The 18,063-nt window shown below is 46.3% G+C and overlaps 1 protein-coding gene across 4 annotated transcripts in view; it reads right to left on the minus strand.

The window, feature by feature from the left end:
* Positions 1 to 18,063, minus strand: part of HELZ (helicase with zinc finger) — a 1,775,655-nt gene that overhangs the window by 1,351,817 nt on the left and 405,775 nt on the right. The window lies entirely within an intron of this gene.

Here is an 18,063-nt window from a genome sequence, read left to right on the forward strand (position 1 = left end):
GTTTGTCTGAGAAGGATAATGTTACTTACCCAGTAACCAGTGAGCGATGGGTGCGGCCATCTACCAACACTAGATCCGTCAACTGACCCTGCGACTGGTTCCACTGACTTCCTAAGCATTCTTGAAGGGGACGCATATGAAGCCTTGCTTGAGGAACAATTATAATGCAATACACCATCATTCCTAGCAGTTGCATGAATACTTTTGCTGGTAATGATTGGTTGGACTGAAATTGAGTGAGAAGGGACTGAATAGCGTGAATCCGGGCTGTATTGGGAGAGGCCAGAGCTTTTAAAGCATCTATCGTGACCCCAGGTAAATTCGTATGTTGGAAGGCTGTAGATGAGACTTCAATGCATTTACCGTAAACCCTAGTTAGTGAAGTAATTGAATAGTGATTTGATTGTGTTAGAGACACATTTGGTAAGCGCTGGCTTTGATGAGCCAGTCGTCCAGGTATGGGTAGATATGGATGTGTTGTCTTCTCAGATGTGCTGCGACTACTGCCAGACATTTGGTAAATACCCTGGGAGCAGTGGTGACCCCAAACGGTAGTACTTTGAATTGGTAATGACAACCCACTATAATGAATCTGAGGTATTTGTGATGAGCAGTGTGAACTGGAATGTGGAAATATGCATCTTTTAAATGTAGAGTAGACATAAAATCGCCCTGTTGTAGAAGTGGGAGCACTTGTTGAAGTGTCACCATGTGGAAATGCTCTAAAAGTATGTAGGGGTTTAGTTCTCTGCGGTCTAGAATAGGTTTTAAGGAGCCATCCTTTTTGGGGATGAGAAAGTACAGGGAGGACACGCCTATCCCTTGATGTTGTAATGTCACAGGTTCTATGGCTCCTTTGGACAGGAGTGATTACACCTCTTGCCGAAGTAGATGTAAATGTTCTGCTGATATTTTTTGAGAACGTGGTGGAATGTTTGGAGGATTGTTTTTAAGCTCCAGGCAACAGCCATGTTGGATAACTCCTAACACCCATTTGACTGTGGTGATAGATTGCCAACTGGGGAGGAATTGTAGAAGACGTGCCCTGACAGGTGTTAAATGATCAGGGGGTAAGTGTAGGCAAGTCACTGTTTGTTGGGGGAGGAGGAATTACATTGTGTGGAACCCCTGCCTCAAACTTTGCTGTTGTTACCTCGTTTTCACCCCACCAAAGAAGCTCCTTGTAGAGGATTGATTGTTGCCTTTGCAAGAGGTGGCAGTATTGTCCGAGGACACGGTTTTCGACCCTCCACAGTTGTAGGAGCAACAAAAGGAGCCCCGATTAGATGTAGACAGCAGAGCTCCCATAGACTTGGCTACTTCTGCATCTTTATCATTTTTTCTACTGATTTATCGACTTTGGGCCCGAAGAGATGTTTCTTGTCAAAGGGAGTATTTAAAATAGACTGTTGGACTTCAGGGTTTGAAACCTGAAATATCCCTGCATATCTCCTTAATAAAACCTTAGTGTTAATCTCTCTAGATGTGATGTCTGCAGCATCTAAAGCGCATCTAATTGAGGAATTGGATATGTGCTTCCCTTCCTGGACTAAATCCTGGGCTATTGATTTGTATTTATGTGGGAGGTGTTGTAGCAATTTCTCCATTTCGTCCCAGTGTGCCCCATCATACCTGGCTAGCAGGGCCTGGGTGTAGGCACTGCACCAATGATTTGCTGCTTGGAGGCTACTATTTTACTGGAGGCGTCTAATCGTATTTTTTTTTTTTACATCTTTTTATTTTAACCATAACACGCAGTTACAATCTTAATTAATGACATTCTGTGATCGCACCAGCATACTTGTACACATTTTTTTACAATCCCCCACCTAGCACCAACAGTATTCTCCTTCCTTTCACTCATCTTCGTCTAATTTATTACAAGAGTACTACCACCCTCCCCCGGGGCTCCGGTGGAGTGCACGGGTTGCCTCTATAATGATTCCACTTGCTCCAGATCTTCCCCCACTTAATCGAGCATCCTCTGTTCGTATACACCACCTTTCCTGCCACCATGCACCAGTCCATATCCCTCTTCTCCCAAAGATGGAGTCTCCTCCAAGCCCCATGCTGTGCTATGTTTCTTTTGGAGATCATTAGGGCCAATGTCACCCCAATTTGCTACTCAAATCTGTTGCCTCCCACACATTCAGGAAACACCATTTTGGTTTGCAACGGTGCTCGTTTCCATACACTCCACTCAGACATTGAATTATTTTAGCCCAATATTCCAGAATTTTTGGGCATGCCCATATTATATGAAAGAATGTGCCCACCAAAGTACAGCCCCTCCGACAGAAAGCTTCTGTTATTTTCCCCATCTTTACTAGCGGGCATCTAATAGTTTTGACTCTCTGTCTGGAGGGGGAACATCCCCTGTAGTTTGTGAATTGGCCTGTTTACGAGCATTAGAGAGCATCAAAGAGTCTAGTGGCAACTGCCCTTTAATAAAGACTGGATCTGAGGGAGCAGGCTTATATTTTTTTTATCAATTATGGGGGTGAGAATGCGAGCACGCACTGGATCTTTAAATATATCACTGGCATGTCTCATCATACCTTTAAGCATAGGTAGAGTATGGCTAGCCTTTTGTGTGCTACTGAGCGTTTCAAATAGGAAATCTTCCTCTAGAGATTCCTTTTGTAACTGTACCCTATATTATTCTGTAGCTCTTGCAAATAATTCTAAATATCCTACATTGTCGTCGGGAGGGGAAGGCTTTGCAGGTTAAAGATCTGGGTTGTTATCTGTAGGTGAATCTGTGTTCTAATCTTTCCAGGGGTCTATTGGTAAATTATTGTCCCTCCCAACTCCATTATCATCAGGTAGTGGTGATGGAGAGTTAGTTGATGTAATCAGCAAATGCAGCAAGGATGGAGAAGTTGGTGTAGGGGAACGTGGTGGAGGAGAAGGAGGGGTTAGTACCCATATTCTTCCTCTTCAAAATAATATGCTAAAGAGTGTCCTCTGACTCAAGTTTGCATTTTGGAGGTGGTTAAATAAGAACACGTCCTGCATCTGGGTTTATATAAAGTTCCTTCTGATTTGGGTCCAATTTGGGTGTTGGGGCGTCGAAAATCGGGTCCTGCAGCTTTGGAGGACCAGTTTTAGGTTTCGGCACCAAAGATTTCGGTGCCGAGGTAGAATCCGATTTCAGCACGGAAGGTTTCGGTGCCGAAGGAGGCTTTGATTTTGGGGTCAATGATTTCGGCTCCGAAGAGGTCTTTGGCTTCGAGCCTGAAGCTTTCGGCTCGGTGCTAGACTTTGGCCGACTCTATCCTGAGCCGGAAGGCATAGTGCCATGTTTCGTTGTCGAGGAGGAGGGCGGGGCGTCTGAAACGTCATCTTGGTGCCGACCGTGGCCTGAAGGCTGGGGTGGGACCAGAGTACTTTGTTTCAGCTGAATTGGAGTTTGGGTCAAGGGGCGTTTGGTACTCGCGGGACATTGACCTTGTGGCAAGTCTTCTTCCATCTCGGAGTCCGATTCCAGAATGGAGACAAGTTCCTCTGGTTCTTCCTCGGTCCCCTCAGCGTCGAATTTGTGTTCGGATGCTTCGCCAAAGAGGTTCGTCGTGCATTTGGCGTTTTGACTCAATATCTGGCAACGTCGAGCCAGACGATCACGGAGCGTTTCCTTCGATCGGAACGATCTGCATGTGGTGCAGTCCTGTTCGTTGTGCTCCAGAGACAAGCACAAGTTGCACACTTCGTGCGAGTCGGTGCCCATGCGCTCTATCATCGAAAGGAAGAGTCACCTTACCTTGTGATTGGAAAGACTTCTTTCAAGAAAAACAACTTGCAAACATCCGGACCCAAGACTAGATTGCAGGAGTATGCAAAGCATGTGATCTACAGCTCACATGCCTCGAACAAAGGTGTTATAGGACATTTGCACCAACAGTGCCTGCAGTTCAATGACGTGATGAGCAGAAGTAATCACAATGAAAAAGAAGTCTCTAAAAGTAAAGAAAAGTAGCGAGCAACTAGGCATCAGCTCAAGGGCATACAAGAGAAACATTAGGACTAAGATGTGGCATCACAAACAGTTTGAGTAGAAAAATGTATGTCGAACCATTTAGAAATCGCTTACCAACAGGTGATTTGAACAAGGACAGTTGTTCCAAGAAACGTAATAACAGTTGACAGTGGCCAGTGCAAGACCTTGCTGGGTCAAAGACAAAAGTAACAAAAGTGCATCCAAGAACTTTACAGTATTGCAGATACAACACGAGGCCACACATTTGTCCAGGTAAACAGTATAAATTGACTGTGCAGGGTCCCTGGCGGCAAGGATGACAACTAGAACTTCTGGTGGCAGATCAAACGCAGTAAATGGTCACCACAGATTTGGGTGAAGGGTACTACCATGCTGTGAAACATAATCCTCTTGAAGTGGAAGCCTGATCAGGAAGCTCATGCAGAGAGACTTTCCAGGTACCACATTTCCCTGGCCTAATCCAAAAGCACTAGGATGACTTGGGCTGGTGGTCCTGATCTTAATCAGAACTCTAGGTAGGAGAGGAAGGGTTGGGAAGACTTACAGGAGTCCTTTGTTCAATTTCAGTCAGAATGCATCTCCTACAGAGTGTTCTTGTGAAAACTCCAACGCACAAACCTTTTGACACTGATTGTTCAACGGTACCAAAAAGATTTAGCCGATGTTCTACCCACTGTCAAAAGATGCTCTACATCACCTCCCTTCAGTCCAGAGGAGACAGGATCTGGGCTAGCATGGGCATTTTGAATGTATCCTTACACAGGAAGGCATTCAGATGTTGAAGGTCCAAAATACGCCAGAGACCCCTGCCCTTCTTTGGCAAAAAGAAATAGCAAGAGTAACAAACTCCTCTTTCAGAATCCTCTCAACAGCATCTTTTGAGAGTAACACTCACATCTTGCGATAGAATGAACATATGCTCCTTTGAAATTTACTCTGATGTGGGGGGTGAAAAGAAAGGGTAGGGCATAGCCATGATGAATGATTAGAAGGACCCATCCGTCAGAAGAGATGGATCGCCATGCAGGTGAAGTGCTGAATCTGAACCTTTCTTCTCAGCCCCCTTAACTTCCACCCACAGGAAGGGTATTCACTACTAAGGGCAAACTAGGGTGACTTGGTGGCTGTTGTCACAGGAGAAGGGGACCAGCAAGAACAAGGGTTCTGCTGCCCTGGCCCCTGCCTCCCAGACCCACTTCCATGACCTCAAAAGGATTGGGTGACTGCTTTATCGTTGGGGAGACTGACTTTTCAGCTCTCTGGAGCTGCCTTTGAACTTTTTGTACTGACACAGGAACAGTTTAGCAGGGATAAATAAACACAGAAAGCGGGACGTGGCTATACTTTATTTAAAATGCTCAAGGGCAGACTCTCCTTTTACATTGAGAAGGTGTGAGCCATCAAAGCATATCCATGAGAGAAGCTCATACAGCTCTTTAAAATCCTATGGAACACATCCACACATGCTGGTGGAGGACAACACTGGAGCCAACTACTCTTCCCAGGCAATCAGTAGTATTTAGGCCAGCAAAAATCTCATATTTGGTTGTGCATTGTCCCGCACAAATTGTCTGAGACAAAGAGGCCCCTAAGGCTTCTGGGACTGCCAGCAATATCTCCCACGATATGTCCAAGAGGGTATATGTGTAAAGACCCAATAAGCATACAGCATTAATGGATTATAATGCCAGCCTGGCAGAGGAGAACATGTTTTCCAAATATCTCAATACACTTGGACTCCTTATTCAGCTGGGTCATGGGGAATGAATTAGAGTTCAACTTACTGGTGAAAGCCTGAACCACAAGGCTCTCTGGAGCAGGATGTTTAATAAGAAAACTAAGGTCAGCAGGAGCCGATCTAGGACACCTGGCCATCTGCCTTTTCATCGGTGGCCAGAAGGATTATGGTGCTGTAGATTCACATGCAATGCATACTCCTGCCATCTAGTGTTGGGCCCAGACTTTGCAAGTTGTTTTTCTCGAAGAAGCTGGACCAGGAGCCCATCAAGGTATCAGAAATTAACTCAAAGAAGAGTAAACGATCAGATGTTGCATGACCAGGTTGCAACATCTCCAGAAGTTGTTAGTTTTGGCCTCGGCTGCAGGCAGCTGCAAATCCAGGACTTCAGCTACCCTTAGTACCACTACTGCAAAGGATAAGCTCTCTCCCGTTGGTGGCACAAGTAGCATAGCAAGTCAAACCCTGTCTCAGAGTACATATGAAGCCCACTGGCTTATTAGACATCTATGTAAATGTTTTTATCTGTGTAGTGAGAAAAGAGAACACCATCTCCAGTCCCATCATCTCCATTCTGAGCTGTAACCTGTATAGAGTCTGAATCAAAATAAAAGGCCTCTACTGGTGCATCACCCTGATGGAGGCTCTGGCTCAGAGTATGGATGCATCATGTATGGTTGTACTTTAGCAATCTCATACTGAGACACTGGTTGAGATTGGGACGATGTCAGGTCAGTGTCAGACATTCTAATCAGCACCTGATCCTCTTCTGGCACTGCTGGTTTCAGTACCGGCACTTGCGTTGAAGGGGCCCACGAAGTCTCAGATTGAACACTGCATCAAGCAGGTAAGGGTCGTAAGGGATCCAATGGCGCAAAGTAAAGATCCGCTGGTGGCAGCCCGACTGGACACTCCCATGATTCCTTGTGGCCTTTAGATGCACCAGAAGGAGACAGAAATGTGACAAATCTGCAGCATGACGTCCTCAGAGGCTATAATCTTCTCCTGCGTCGTTGAAGCCGGAGTAATTTGGGACACCCTAAGAAAAGTTTGGGAATCAGCTACTGACCATAGACCTAGAGGGAGACCAATGCACATCATAATACCCTTGCAACTTACCTTTGGATACAGAGTGGTGGGAACGGGTTTAGTCCGGCATCGAAATTCTTGTGTTTGGACTTTGATTTAGATTTACTGGAGAAATTTGACCGCAAAGTTGTCTTCTCGCGGGAACGGCCTCGAATCCACTGTCATAACTTAGAGTAGGGGGTCACATAATGGTAGCTACATCTTATATTTGATGACATACAGCGCTGTTCTCAGTCTCGGTTTGCCTTCAGGTGCATATGTTCACATTAATCGCACAGCTTTGAATCGTGTCCCGAACCAAGACACCAGAGTCACACCTTGTACAGGTCTTTAACAGACATCTGCTTTACGCACTCACGGTATGATTAAAAATCCTGTCGCTTTAGAAGGGGACATCATTCCCTAATACAATGGATTTAGTTTGGAAGTACAAGTATTCAGAAGCATGGTTAAATTGGGAGAGGAGCTTCAGATCCATGTTAGAAGGTACTGAGAGAAAAGAACTGATGCAGGGGATGGCACATTTATGTCACGCTGTGCCGTCACTTCAGGGACACTGCAGAGTGAGTGTAGAGCTGCACAGCACCATCAAGCAACACGTGGGATAATTACTGAAGAAAAGGTTCCATTTTCAGTCTGGACCTAGGAAGCATTATAAGATGAAGAACCCTAGGTTTGAAGTATTCTTCTCAAACCTCATTTTTGGCGCTGCTCTCTCAAGAGATAACTAAGCGATGTTATTGGATCTACCAACAACATGGTGTTTCTCCCTGCTCTCCAGAACAAAAAGCCAATTGAACGAACTTTAGTGGCAGCTAGGCAGACAATCACCTCCTTACCAGGCTAATGAAATGGTTCTTACACCATTTGGCAACTACGAGCCATAGAAAAATGTATGATTACTATTGATAACCCAGTAAACAATTTTGTACTGGAGTGGATTTTGGTAGTATGTTTTGGCACATCCTGCTTGACGTTCGCTGCCTGCCTTAGAGACCCCTCTGTGCCCACTTCAGCACCAGCAGAACCACCAAGTCGTTCCAAGCACAGGGTGGAAGGAATCTCGCCCGTTTTTTTGTTGCAATTTGCTTCGAGCTGCTGCAGTTCCTTACGGACATCTCTGCGGAAAACCTCATCTGGCTGGACAACATCGACCTCTCACGGCCCCCGCTGCGCGGGAGCCGTTCGCCTTGTGGTCAGTGAGGGAGGAGTCACCTTTGCCTGGACACTGACCCCCTGAACCAACTCGGGACTGCGAGGACCAGCAGCCACAGCGGCGCTGACAAGCCGCAGCTGGTCCTCTTCCCGAGCCCGCCTCCCACTATTAGTACTTAAACATCTCCCAGAACGCGCGCGCCCCGCTAAGCCCGGACAAAGGGCGGGCCCTCTGAGGCCCTCAGAGGCTGAAAAGGCTGGTGCGGTGCGGACCCCTGCTCCATTTTTTGTTTGTTTTTCCTAATCAAATTGTATCGTATCCTTTTGTGCTAGCAGTATTGTGGTTAAAGTAGCCCGACCTCATTAAGTCCTGCATGACTGCCAAGAAATTGAGGTCTAGGAGACTTTTGGTAGGTAGGTCTTGCTCAAAAACTAAGTCTAACCCTTTACGAAATAGGGACGGCCAGGCTTCTTTAGTAAAGGGAAAATCTCAACTATTTAGCTTATGGGAAAGGGGCAAGGATAAAAATCTTACTGGGATACCCCCGCTAAAGGATAGTTCACAGGTCGGAGACGAGGCGATACAATATGTAGAGAATAGGGATACCATTCCATCTTTCTCTACTTTGGTACCCAAGAGGGTGGAATGTATAGACCCTCCGAAAGAGGAGATGCGGAATCCTTCAGTTTTATCAAAAATTTTGACGCCATGTCGGCAAACTGTCGACCCTTTAAATAAATTTGGCCTTTCCCCCCTCATAGATTATCTGCCCCAAGTATAAACACAACTGATGTCATAGTGCATAATAAAATGTTTAACTCCGGTGAATCCCTAACTCCTCTAGAGAATCCTTCTGGGGTGGTACAAAATATCGATCCCCTCGGTCTTGATATAGATATGGACTTATGCAAAAGATACATAGAGGATGTAATTGATATGTCATTAGATCCAAGGAAAACCCCGGTGATACTCGTTCCATCTGGGCTTCAACTTCACAATAGTACTCCCTCCAATAATTCTCTCCTCTCTATGCCCCAGCTAAATATTTCCTTTAGTCCACAATTTAATACAACAAATAATGACCCAAATGGGCCTGTTAGACATGATAATCCAGTTTCAGAAACATTGGTTTGCCTTGAACATTTGCTAGCCTCTATTTTGTCCCTGCTGGAAAAGTTTGTTGGTGGTTCCGACTGCGTTTTGGAAACTGTGACTCAAATATTAAAGGTTCTATTAGAGAGAAAGAGGGGGAAGAATACTAGTCCATCTGTGATTGCTCAACCTTTATCGGAAAAAATTGTAACTATTGCACTGGTCCAAACCGATTTAGTGGAGAATCCTCCAACTTTAGATATAGAAAAGGCATTATCAGTTCGGAGGATTTCTCAAAAAAATCGGGCGGATGTTTTTGGGAATAACTGTGTGGTGGAGGGTGTTTCGGAAATTGAATCTATCTGTGTCCCGGGAAAAGGACTATCCCAAGAGCTATTTCCCACTTTTTGTCCCCCTACTAAAGTTGGAATAGAGGAGGCTTCGGTGTTATCTAATAAGGGAAAGTTAACGCATTTAAAAAAGAATGGTGGAAAAAGGAGGAAAGAGCTGCGCAGATTTGCAAAAAAGAGGCGGAGGAAAATTAGTTTTGAAAACAACCTCAATATTACAGTTAATAATTCCTCTGAGGTAACTCGGATGGATAAATCGTTGCATGAGATACCGGCTCTTCCAGTTATGGGTGTTGTTCCCTCTTCTACCCATAAATGCCCTCAAATCCCGTTTCCCTCCATTTCTATGCAGCCTATATTAAGCTTTTCTGGTCCGACTCCTGGGGGATCTGCTAATATAGTTCCTCCTGTGGAGTTCATAAAACCTGTCGATCAAGTGCAAGCTAGCCTTAACCCCTTAGCGAGGTCATTCCCCGGTTTTGCAGGAGGGGAAATAGAATCAATAAGGCCAACCAAGATAATTGAGGAGGAAAACATTGATACTTTCATTTTAGATTTCTTTCCGCTATTTGATTCGGATTTTATTTTAAATAGATCTACACTCCTTCAATGTCTTCATGAGACGGATGGTTTGAAATTGTTGCAGACTAACTATATAGATTTAGTAAAAATCTTGAACACTGATGCTGGGTCTTTAACTAGAGTAAGATTCTATTCAAAGTTCGTTGTTAACCTTATTCTCCAAAAAACTGAAAGTTTCCAGCGTTGAGGGATTGATGTTATGCCTTTTTTTGTAAAACCCCAATCTAATAGATTAATGGGCAAGCCTTGGTTCTCTCAAGCTGTAATTGGAAATGGGGTTATCCCCCCTTACTTAGAAGATTTAAAAATTAGTATAGTAAAAAATGGGCGGCAGGTGGAATATTCAAACCCCCCTCGCTCCCACTCCCAAAGCGCTCCTGCAGAGGTTGGTCTTCAATGGAACTGGTTGCCTTGAATCCTAGCTAGTAAATCCTCCCAAAAATTCCATTCACAACCGTATCCTTAACAATGACTTCAGGATTGTATCCTGGAACGCTGCAGGAATACGAAATAGCCCCGAAAAATTACTATTTTTACTTTCATTAGAATTTAGTGTTATATGCCTTCAAGAAACCTGGTGCATAGAGAATTTTCCTACAGGAAGGGACTATTTTGTTTTGGAGGGCAAAGCAAGCCCTTCTAGGAGAGGCAATGCTAGAGGGGGAATAGCATGTCTTTTGTCCTCCAAGATACAATGGAATTTTCCCATTTTTAGACCCGAGTAATCCGTTTCAAGTAGTTACGCTATTCAGTTCTGCTAATTCTAAAAATAATCCTATCATTCTAATAAATGTCTATATCCCACCCGATGTCTGATATAATGAAATTTTATTTAGGGTTTTCACTTATATTAAAACACTTTTGGTAAAGGATGTCTCTCCCCATATAATGATATTAGGTGATTTTAATTGTAAAGTATCCAACTCTAGTTTGGAGATCTTTCGAAATGAACATAAAGAGAATTCCCTACAGATACCTCAAACTCTTTTTCCCGGGAATATTAAACCAACAAAGAGAGGGAAAATATTTCTTGAAGAGCTCTATGAAATAGATGGAATTATAGTGAATGGTAGGCTTCCCTCTGATACTCCTGCAAACTATACTCACAAGTCCATCACTGGTGAATCTATTTTAGATTATGTGGTGGTAGATATGCCAACTTTTGTCCTTCTTAAGGACCTCACGGTTACTTATACTCCTCTCAGTGACCATAAAATAATAACCATCTCATTAGATTTAAATCCTCCTCTTACGGATCACTGGTCCTTGGATGGTAATTTGGTTAATTTTGGAGCTCATAGTGGAAGATGTTTCTGGAACTCTAAAGCAATCAAGGGCATCAAGAGCCTTTTAGATATTGCAGTAAATGACGTGATCAATTGGAAGGGTTCCGAACTAATTTGCTTCTCTAACTTCCTGAATAAGGTGTTATTGGTCGCAAAAAAAACACCAAAGAAAGTCCACATTAAAAAACTTCCTATTTCTCAGAAGCTACTTAACGTAGAAATAAATAAACTTATAAGAGAACAATATCTGAGGTACTGCCCTTTAAGACATCATAGACTGGCTTTATTAAAAAGAAGGAGGACAAGGCTAAAAATTAAGCTAAACAAGCATTGGAAATGCAATAGGTCTCGCACCATTAGAGTTAGTGCTTTTAGAATTGTTTATGGGTTTTTTTTGTAAATGTTTAGCATTTTTGTTTCCTGTAGCCAATGCTAAAGAATTACAAATAAAAAAAGCCATAAATATTTATAAAAGCTGTAACTGAAATGGTCTGAGAGCTATTGCACTGTGTGAGGGTGAGGTGTTGAGGGTGAGTGAGGGTGAGCGTGAGGGTGGGTGAGTGTGAGTGAGGGTGAGTGAGGGGTTGAGGGTGAGTGAGGGTGAGGGGTTGAGGGTGAGTGAGGGTGGGTGAGGGGTTGAGGTGAGTAAGGGTGAGTGAGGGTGAGTGAGGGTGAGTGAGGGTGAGGGGTTGAGGGTGAGGGTGGGTGAGGGTGAGTGAGGGTGAGGGGTTGAGTGTGAGTGAGGGTGAGGGGTTGAGGGTGAGTGAGGGTGAGGGTGAGGGATTGAGGGTGAGGGGTTGAGGGTGAGTGAGGGTGAGGGTGGGTGAGGGTGAGTGAGGGTGAGTGAGGGTGAGGGGTTGAGGGTGAGTGAGGGTGAGGGTGAGTGAGGATGAGGTGTTGAGGGTGGGTGAGGGTGAGTGTGAGTGAGGGTGAGTGAGGGGTTGAGGGTGATTGAGGGTGAGGGGTTGAGGGTGAGGGTGAGTGAGGGTGAGGGTGAGTGAGGGTGAGGGGTTGAGGGTGAGTGAGGGTGAGGGTGAGGGGTTGAGGGTGGGTGAGGGTGAGTGAGGGTGAGGGGTTGAGGATGAGTGAGGATGAGTGAGAGTGAGAGTGAGGGGTTGAGGGTGAGGGGTGAGGGTGAGTGAGGGTGAGTGAGGGTGAGTGAGGGGTTGAGGGTGAGTGAGGGGGAGTGAGGGTGAGGGGGAGTGAGGGTGAGGGTGAGTGAGGGTGAGGGTGAGTGAGGGTGAGGGTGAGTGAGGGTTTGAGGGTGAGGGGTTGAGGGTGAGTGAGGGTGAGGGGTTGAGGGTGAGTGAGGGTGAGGGCATTCACATGTACTGCGCGTGGGTGTCCTTCCTTTCCTGGAAATGCTAACTTTACTGTCTTAAAAGAAAGTGAAAGCAAAGCAGACTAAAGATCGAACAGAGATCGTCGGGGACTTTCCACTTCGACGCAAGTGTGGCTTTGTTCAGCTGTTAGGCAGAGGGTGTTTGCGGAGTGTGGGCGGGGCTACCTGTATTTGATGGGTGACATCACCTTTCGTAGGAGTTTGGAGCTTAACATTGGCCACAGGCTAAGCCAATAGGCCCTAGAGCCCTAGTCTTCAAACTTTTTAAGCCCCCGCGTCAATACATTTCATTAGGGCTCCCAGGCGAGCGTGGGAAAGGAGAGGAGGGGAGAGCAGCAGAAGAAGCCGAATGAGAGAGATCGAATGAGGAGAGAGGCGGGGCAGGAGCCCGCTTGTTAATAAATAATCCCCGGAGGTGGTGATATTTCCCGGGATTGTGACAGAACATTTCTCGCTGCACCAACACAAACAGAGGCAGCGAGAGACATGTCACCGGGGGAGGGGGCGGGTGTCTGCGCGCTGCTCCGGGGACAGCGGGGGAGGGGCGTGTGTGCGGTGCTGCTGGGGAAGGCATGCGGGGCTGCTGAGCAGGGACAAAGGCAGAACAAAAACGGAGGTTGGATGGGCAAAGGAAGAAAGAGGTGACACACGAACTGGAATAAATAAAACTAAAAAGTAGAAAATTGGGGATATTAAATAGAAAGGGGTGAAAGAGGGGGAGGCAGGAAAGTAAACGGAGAGCGGTGAGACAAAACGAAGACGACTTTCAGGAGGCGAGCGCGGGAAAGGAGAGGAGGGGAGAGCACGGCGGGCAGGGGTGGGGCGGAGAGGGGAGAGGTGCGACACGGCAGGCAGGGGAGGAGAGTAGGAGGAGGAGGGGGGAGGAGAGTAGGGGAGGCACAGAAAGGTCTTCAGCTCGATGTTAATGATAGCCAAATGGCATATATATAACCCAGACGGGGCTTATTTACAAAGCCAGCGGGGATCTTCAAAGGGTGGCACAGCTCTTGCCCCGGTGGAGCAACAATGGGCAATGCAGCCGTCCAGGACTGTGTAGCTATGGAGAGCACAATATTATACCATTAGTTGCCCGAGGCTATGCCATGTTAGCTACAACTGTAGGGTGTTTGTAACACGAGCTCCAGACATTTGTTTCCACGCTCGAGGCATTGACAGTTATAGCCGCTCAGCAAAGCTTCGTGGTGCCTTTGTCTGGTGGAGCGCGGAGCGTAGATGATTTAAAAGGCAGCTGAGACATGCAGGATGAAAGAGGAGTGTCACTGTAGAATGCTGGAGATGAGAGGGACTGCCAGCCTAAGATCCAGGAGGCGAGAAAGACCGTCAGTGTGGAGTGTAGGATTCGAGAGAGACTGTCAGTGTGGAGTATAGGAATGAGAGAGAGCGTCAGTGTGGCGTGCAGTATTCGAGAGAGACTGTCAGTGTGGAGTATAGGAATGAGAGAGCGTCAGTGTGGCATGCAGTATTCGAGAGAGACTGTCAGTGTGGAGTATAGGAATGAGAGAGAGCGTCAGTGTGGCGTGCAGGATTCGAGAGAGACTTGTCAGTGTGGAGTGCAGGAGGCGAGAGAGACCGTCAGTGTGGCGTGCAGGATGAGAGAGAGACTTGTCAGTATGGAGTGCAGGAGGCGAGAGAGACCGTCGGTGTGGCGTGCAGGGGACGTAAGATATTGTAATTGCTGGGTGTACGAGGCGTGGGAGACTGTCATGTAGGGTGGGTGCAGCAAATGAGAGAGATTGTCAGTGTGGCGTGCAGGATACGAGAGAGACTGTCAGTGTGGGATGCAGGAGATAGAGACACTGGAAACGAGAGACTGTCAATGAGGCGGGAGAAACGGTCATTGTGGGAAGCCGGAGTTGAAATAGACTCAGCGTGGGACGCCTGGGATAGGAGAGACTGTCGCTGTGAGATGCAGAAGATGAGAGGCAGTGTGAGTGCAGGTGTGTGGGTAGGAAAGGACGGCGTGTACGTCATGAGTGCGGGCACGGTTTCTGTGGGGTGAAAGGGAGAGGAGGGCTGCTGGTCTGGGAGGGTGGTCTGTTGGAAGAGGGGGTCGCCGTGGGAGGCACTGATGACGCAGTACTGAGGGAGAGAGTCCGTATTTGCACCGAGTGGTCGTCGGAGGTGTGAGGGCACAGGCCGCGGTGCCCGTGACATTGTGAGTGAGGATACGAAGCCGGATTTGACGGACGGGATTGTGACAGAACATTTCTCGCTGCACCAACACAAACAGAGGCAGCGAGAGACATGTCACCGGGGGAGGGAGCGGGTGTCTGCGCGCTGCTCCAGGGGACAGCGGGGGAGGGGCGTGTGTGCGGTGCTGCTGGGGAAGTGGAATAAATAAAAACTAAAAAGGAGAAAATTGGGGATATAAAATAGAAAGGGGTGAAAGAGGGGGAGGCAGGAAAGTAAACGGAGAGCGGTGAGACAAAACGAAGACGACTTTCAGGAGGCGAGCGTGGGAAAGGAGAGGAGGGGAGAGACATGTCACCGGGGGAGGGAGCGGGTGTCTGCGCGCTGCTCCAGGGGACAGCGGGGGAGGGGCGTGTGTGCGGTGCTGCTGGGGAAGTGGAATAAATAAAAACTAAAAAGGAGAAAATTGGGGATATAAAATAGAAAGGGGTGAAAGAGGGGGAGGCAGGAAAGTAAACGGAGAGCGGTGAGACAAAACGAAGACGACTTTCAGGAGGCGAGCGTGGGAAAGGAGAGGAGGGGAGAGCACGGCGGGCAGGGGAGGGGGCGGAGAGGGGAGAGGTGCGACACGGCAGGCAGACAGGGGAGGAGAGTAGGAGGAGGAGGGGGGAGGAGAGTAGGGGAGGCACGGCCTAGCGGCCGTGCAATCAAGAAGTGAGGGGGCGGGAGAGTAGGCAAGGCAGGCGGCTGGGGGCATGTGCACGCGCTTTTAAGCTCAATGCTCATGCGCATTGAGCTTAAAAGTCACGGGCACTGCAAGGAATCGCCACGATTCCTTGCAAGTTGGACAAAGAGTGGATAAGCCCCCATAGTCTCGCAAGCTCGATGCGCATGCGCATCGACAGGCGAGACCTAAAAAGGAAAGCGAGGATTCGGTCTGGATTAAACTGCGGGAGGCGGTCTTTAATGGCCAACCTAGACTATTCTGGTCTCTGATCGGGGAAGGATGTGGTCTTAGATGTAGATCCTTACCTGTCCCGATTGAAGAACAAAAAATGGGTAGAATACATCCTGAACTTGTATGCTGGAAATGGATGGGTAATTGTTCTCAATAGGAAAAAAGAGAACAATTCTAGCCTTGTTCCACCCTCTGAAAAAATTATCGAACTAGCCATCAAGGGTATGCGTTCGTCCGGAGCAATGGGTCCGGATGAGCTCCCCATTTCTGTACTAAAACAGAATAGTGACATCTGGAGTAAGATTCTTTTCCCAGTGTTTAAATTTTGTTTTCTGCATACCGTAATCCCTCCCTCCTGGAAGGGCAGCATACTGATACCCCTGTATAAGAAGGGTGACAGAAATGTACCCCAAAATTATCGTCAGATCGCCCTCCTCGATGCCGTCGGCAAAGTTTTTTCTAAATGTCTCCTGCAATTAATTAATGATTGGGTAGCCGAGAATAATATATTGCCTCTTGAGCAGACGGGGTTCCGAAAAAAGCATGGCACCTTGGATAACTAGACCGTTTTACAAGTTTTGTCGGAGAAATACATCAAGCTCCGGGGAGGGAGATTATATGCAGCATTCATAGATTTCTCCACAGCCTTTGATAAGGTGGATCGCCCTTTGCTGTGGAGAAAGCTAGCGGATCTAGGCATGCCCCCCCCCCCCCCGAGCTCTTAAACTTGGTCCGGGAGCTTCACTCCGATACATGGTGCAGAGTGCTCTTGGGAGGGGAAAGAGGTCTCTCTCAAGCTATCCCGTCTGCCAACGGGTTAAAACAAGGTTGCCTGTTGGCCCCACTATTGTTTTCGTTATACCTATCTGACCTTCCACAAACTCTTTCGCTAAGTGATGGTATTGCCCCGACTCTGGGGGGCAAACCGATAGTATGTCTGTTAAATGCAGATGACCTACTAATCTTGGATTTGACCCCCACTGGATTGAATAATCGGTTGCAAGCACTCCATGGATTTGCAGAATCACACCATTTAAGGATAAATGTATCCAAGAGTAAAGTCATGTGCATCGTAGGAAGGAAAAAGCGAAAATATGGGAATTTTTTCTCGAATATAGGGGGCCTTGGATTGGAAGTTGTCCAATCCTATACTTTTCTGGGGAAAATAGTTTCTAGCACACTAAGCGATAAGGCCCATATAGCTAACAATATTCGGAAGGCAATGTCTCATGAGAGGGGACTAAATACCCTCTATAGATCTACTGGCCAGAGGCACTTTGCCTACCTATTGGAGGTTTTTAGAGCTTAAGTTCCATCTACCTTACTATATGGCATAGAATTACTCAAAGTGGGGAGATGGGGTTTTCTGAACACCACAGAGGGAAAAATCCTACGGAAATTGTGTATGGTTAATACCGCGTGTAATATAGCAGCTTTTAGGCTGGAATTTGGTATACGAAGTGCTTGGGTCCAGGGCCTTGCTGGGGTAGTACGGTGGGTTTCCAGCTTGGCGAATGGTGAACCTGGCACCTTAAGATATCTGATTAAAAAAGAACTTCTCGGACCCCTAAAAGAGCATTCCACTATCGTAAAGAATTTTAGATTAGCAGTTAAACTTTTGAAATTAGATGAATTGACACTTTTCTCTTTATCTACTTATCAGTTAAAACTGACTCTAAAATTGGCCTCATGGAATCTAAGCTTTGATTTAGATAAAGAGGCGCTTACTGCTAAAAGGGGTCCGTTACCAGACATTAATCATTATCAAATTAGGATTCCTCAACCTTATGTTTCCTGGAATCTCCCCCATGGGGTGCGTCGCTTTATGTTTCTCCTGAGGCAGGACCTACTCCCTCTAAATAATCTGTTATCAAAATGGTATGGCTCATCAGTGAAGTGTAATTTTTGCAACAAATTCAAACAAGATGTTAAACATGTGTTATTTATTTGTCCGGCCTTAAAACAACACCGCCTCAAATGGTTGAGACCTATTTGTCTAAAACTAAATATTTTTTCCGCTTCTGCCTTTCTCGAATCTATCTGTAATCCGCCAAATGAGAGGTTTTGTTGTATCATTTTTAACTTTTTTTAAAGTTTCTTGAATTTATATTAGATTTGTTTCTTGTAAATTGTTGATAATGCTTCAAATGTCAATGTTGGATGATTTTATGTGGACCTCTGTTAAGAGTTCCAAAACATAAATAAAATAAACTTGAAACTAGTATCTTTTGGTCAGAGAATTCCCAGAACTAAACTACCGGAGGGCCATACACACTATCATAACTGCAATGAGTCAGCTACTTGGAAAACATTTCCGGAGAG

Source organism: Lissotriton helveticus, chromosome 7 (genome assembly GCF_964261635.1).
Source record: "Lissotriton helveticus chromosome 7, aLisHel1.1, whole genome shotgun sequence".
In the NCBI taxonomy this organism is placed as follows: Eukaryota; Metazoa; Chordata; class Amphibia; order Caudata; family Salamandridae; genus Lissotriton; species Lissotriton helveticus.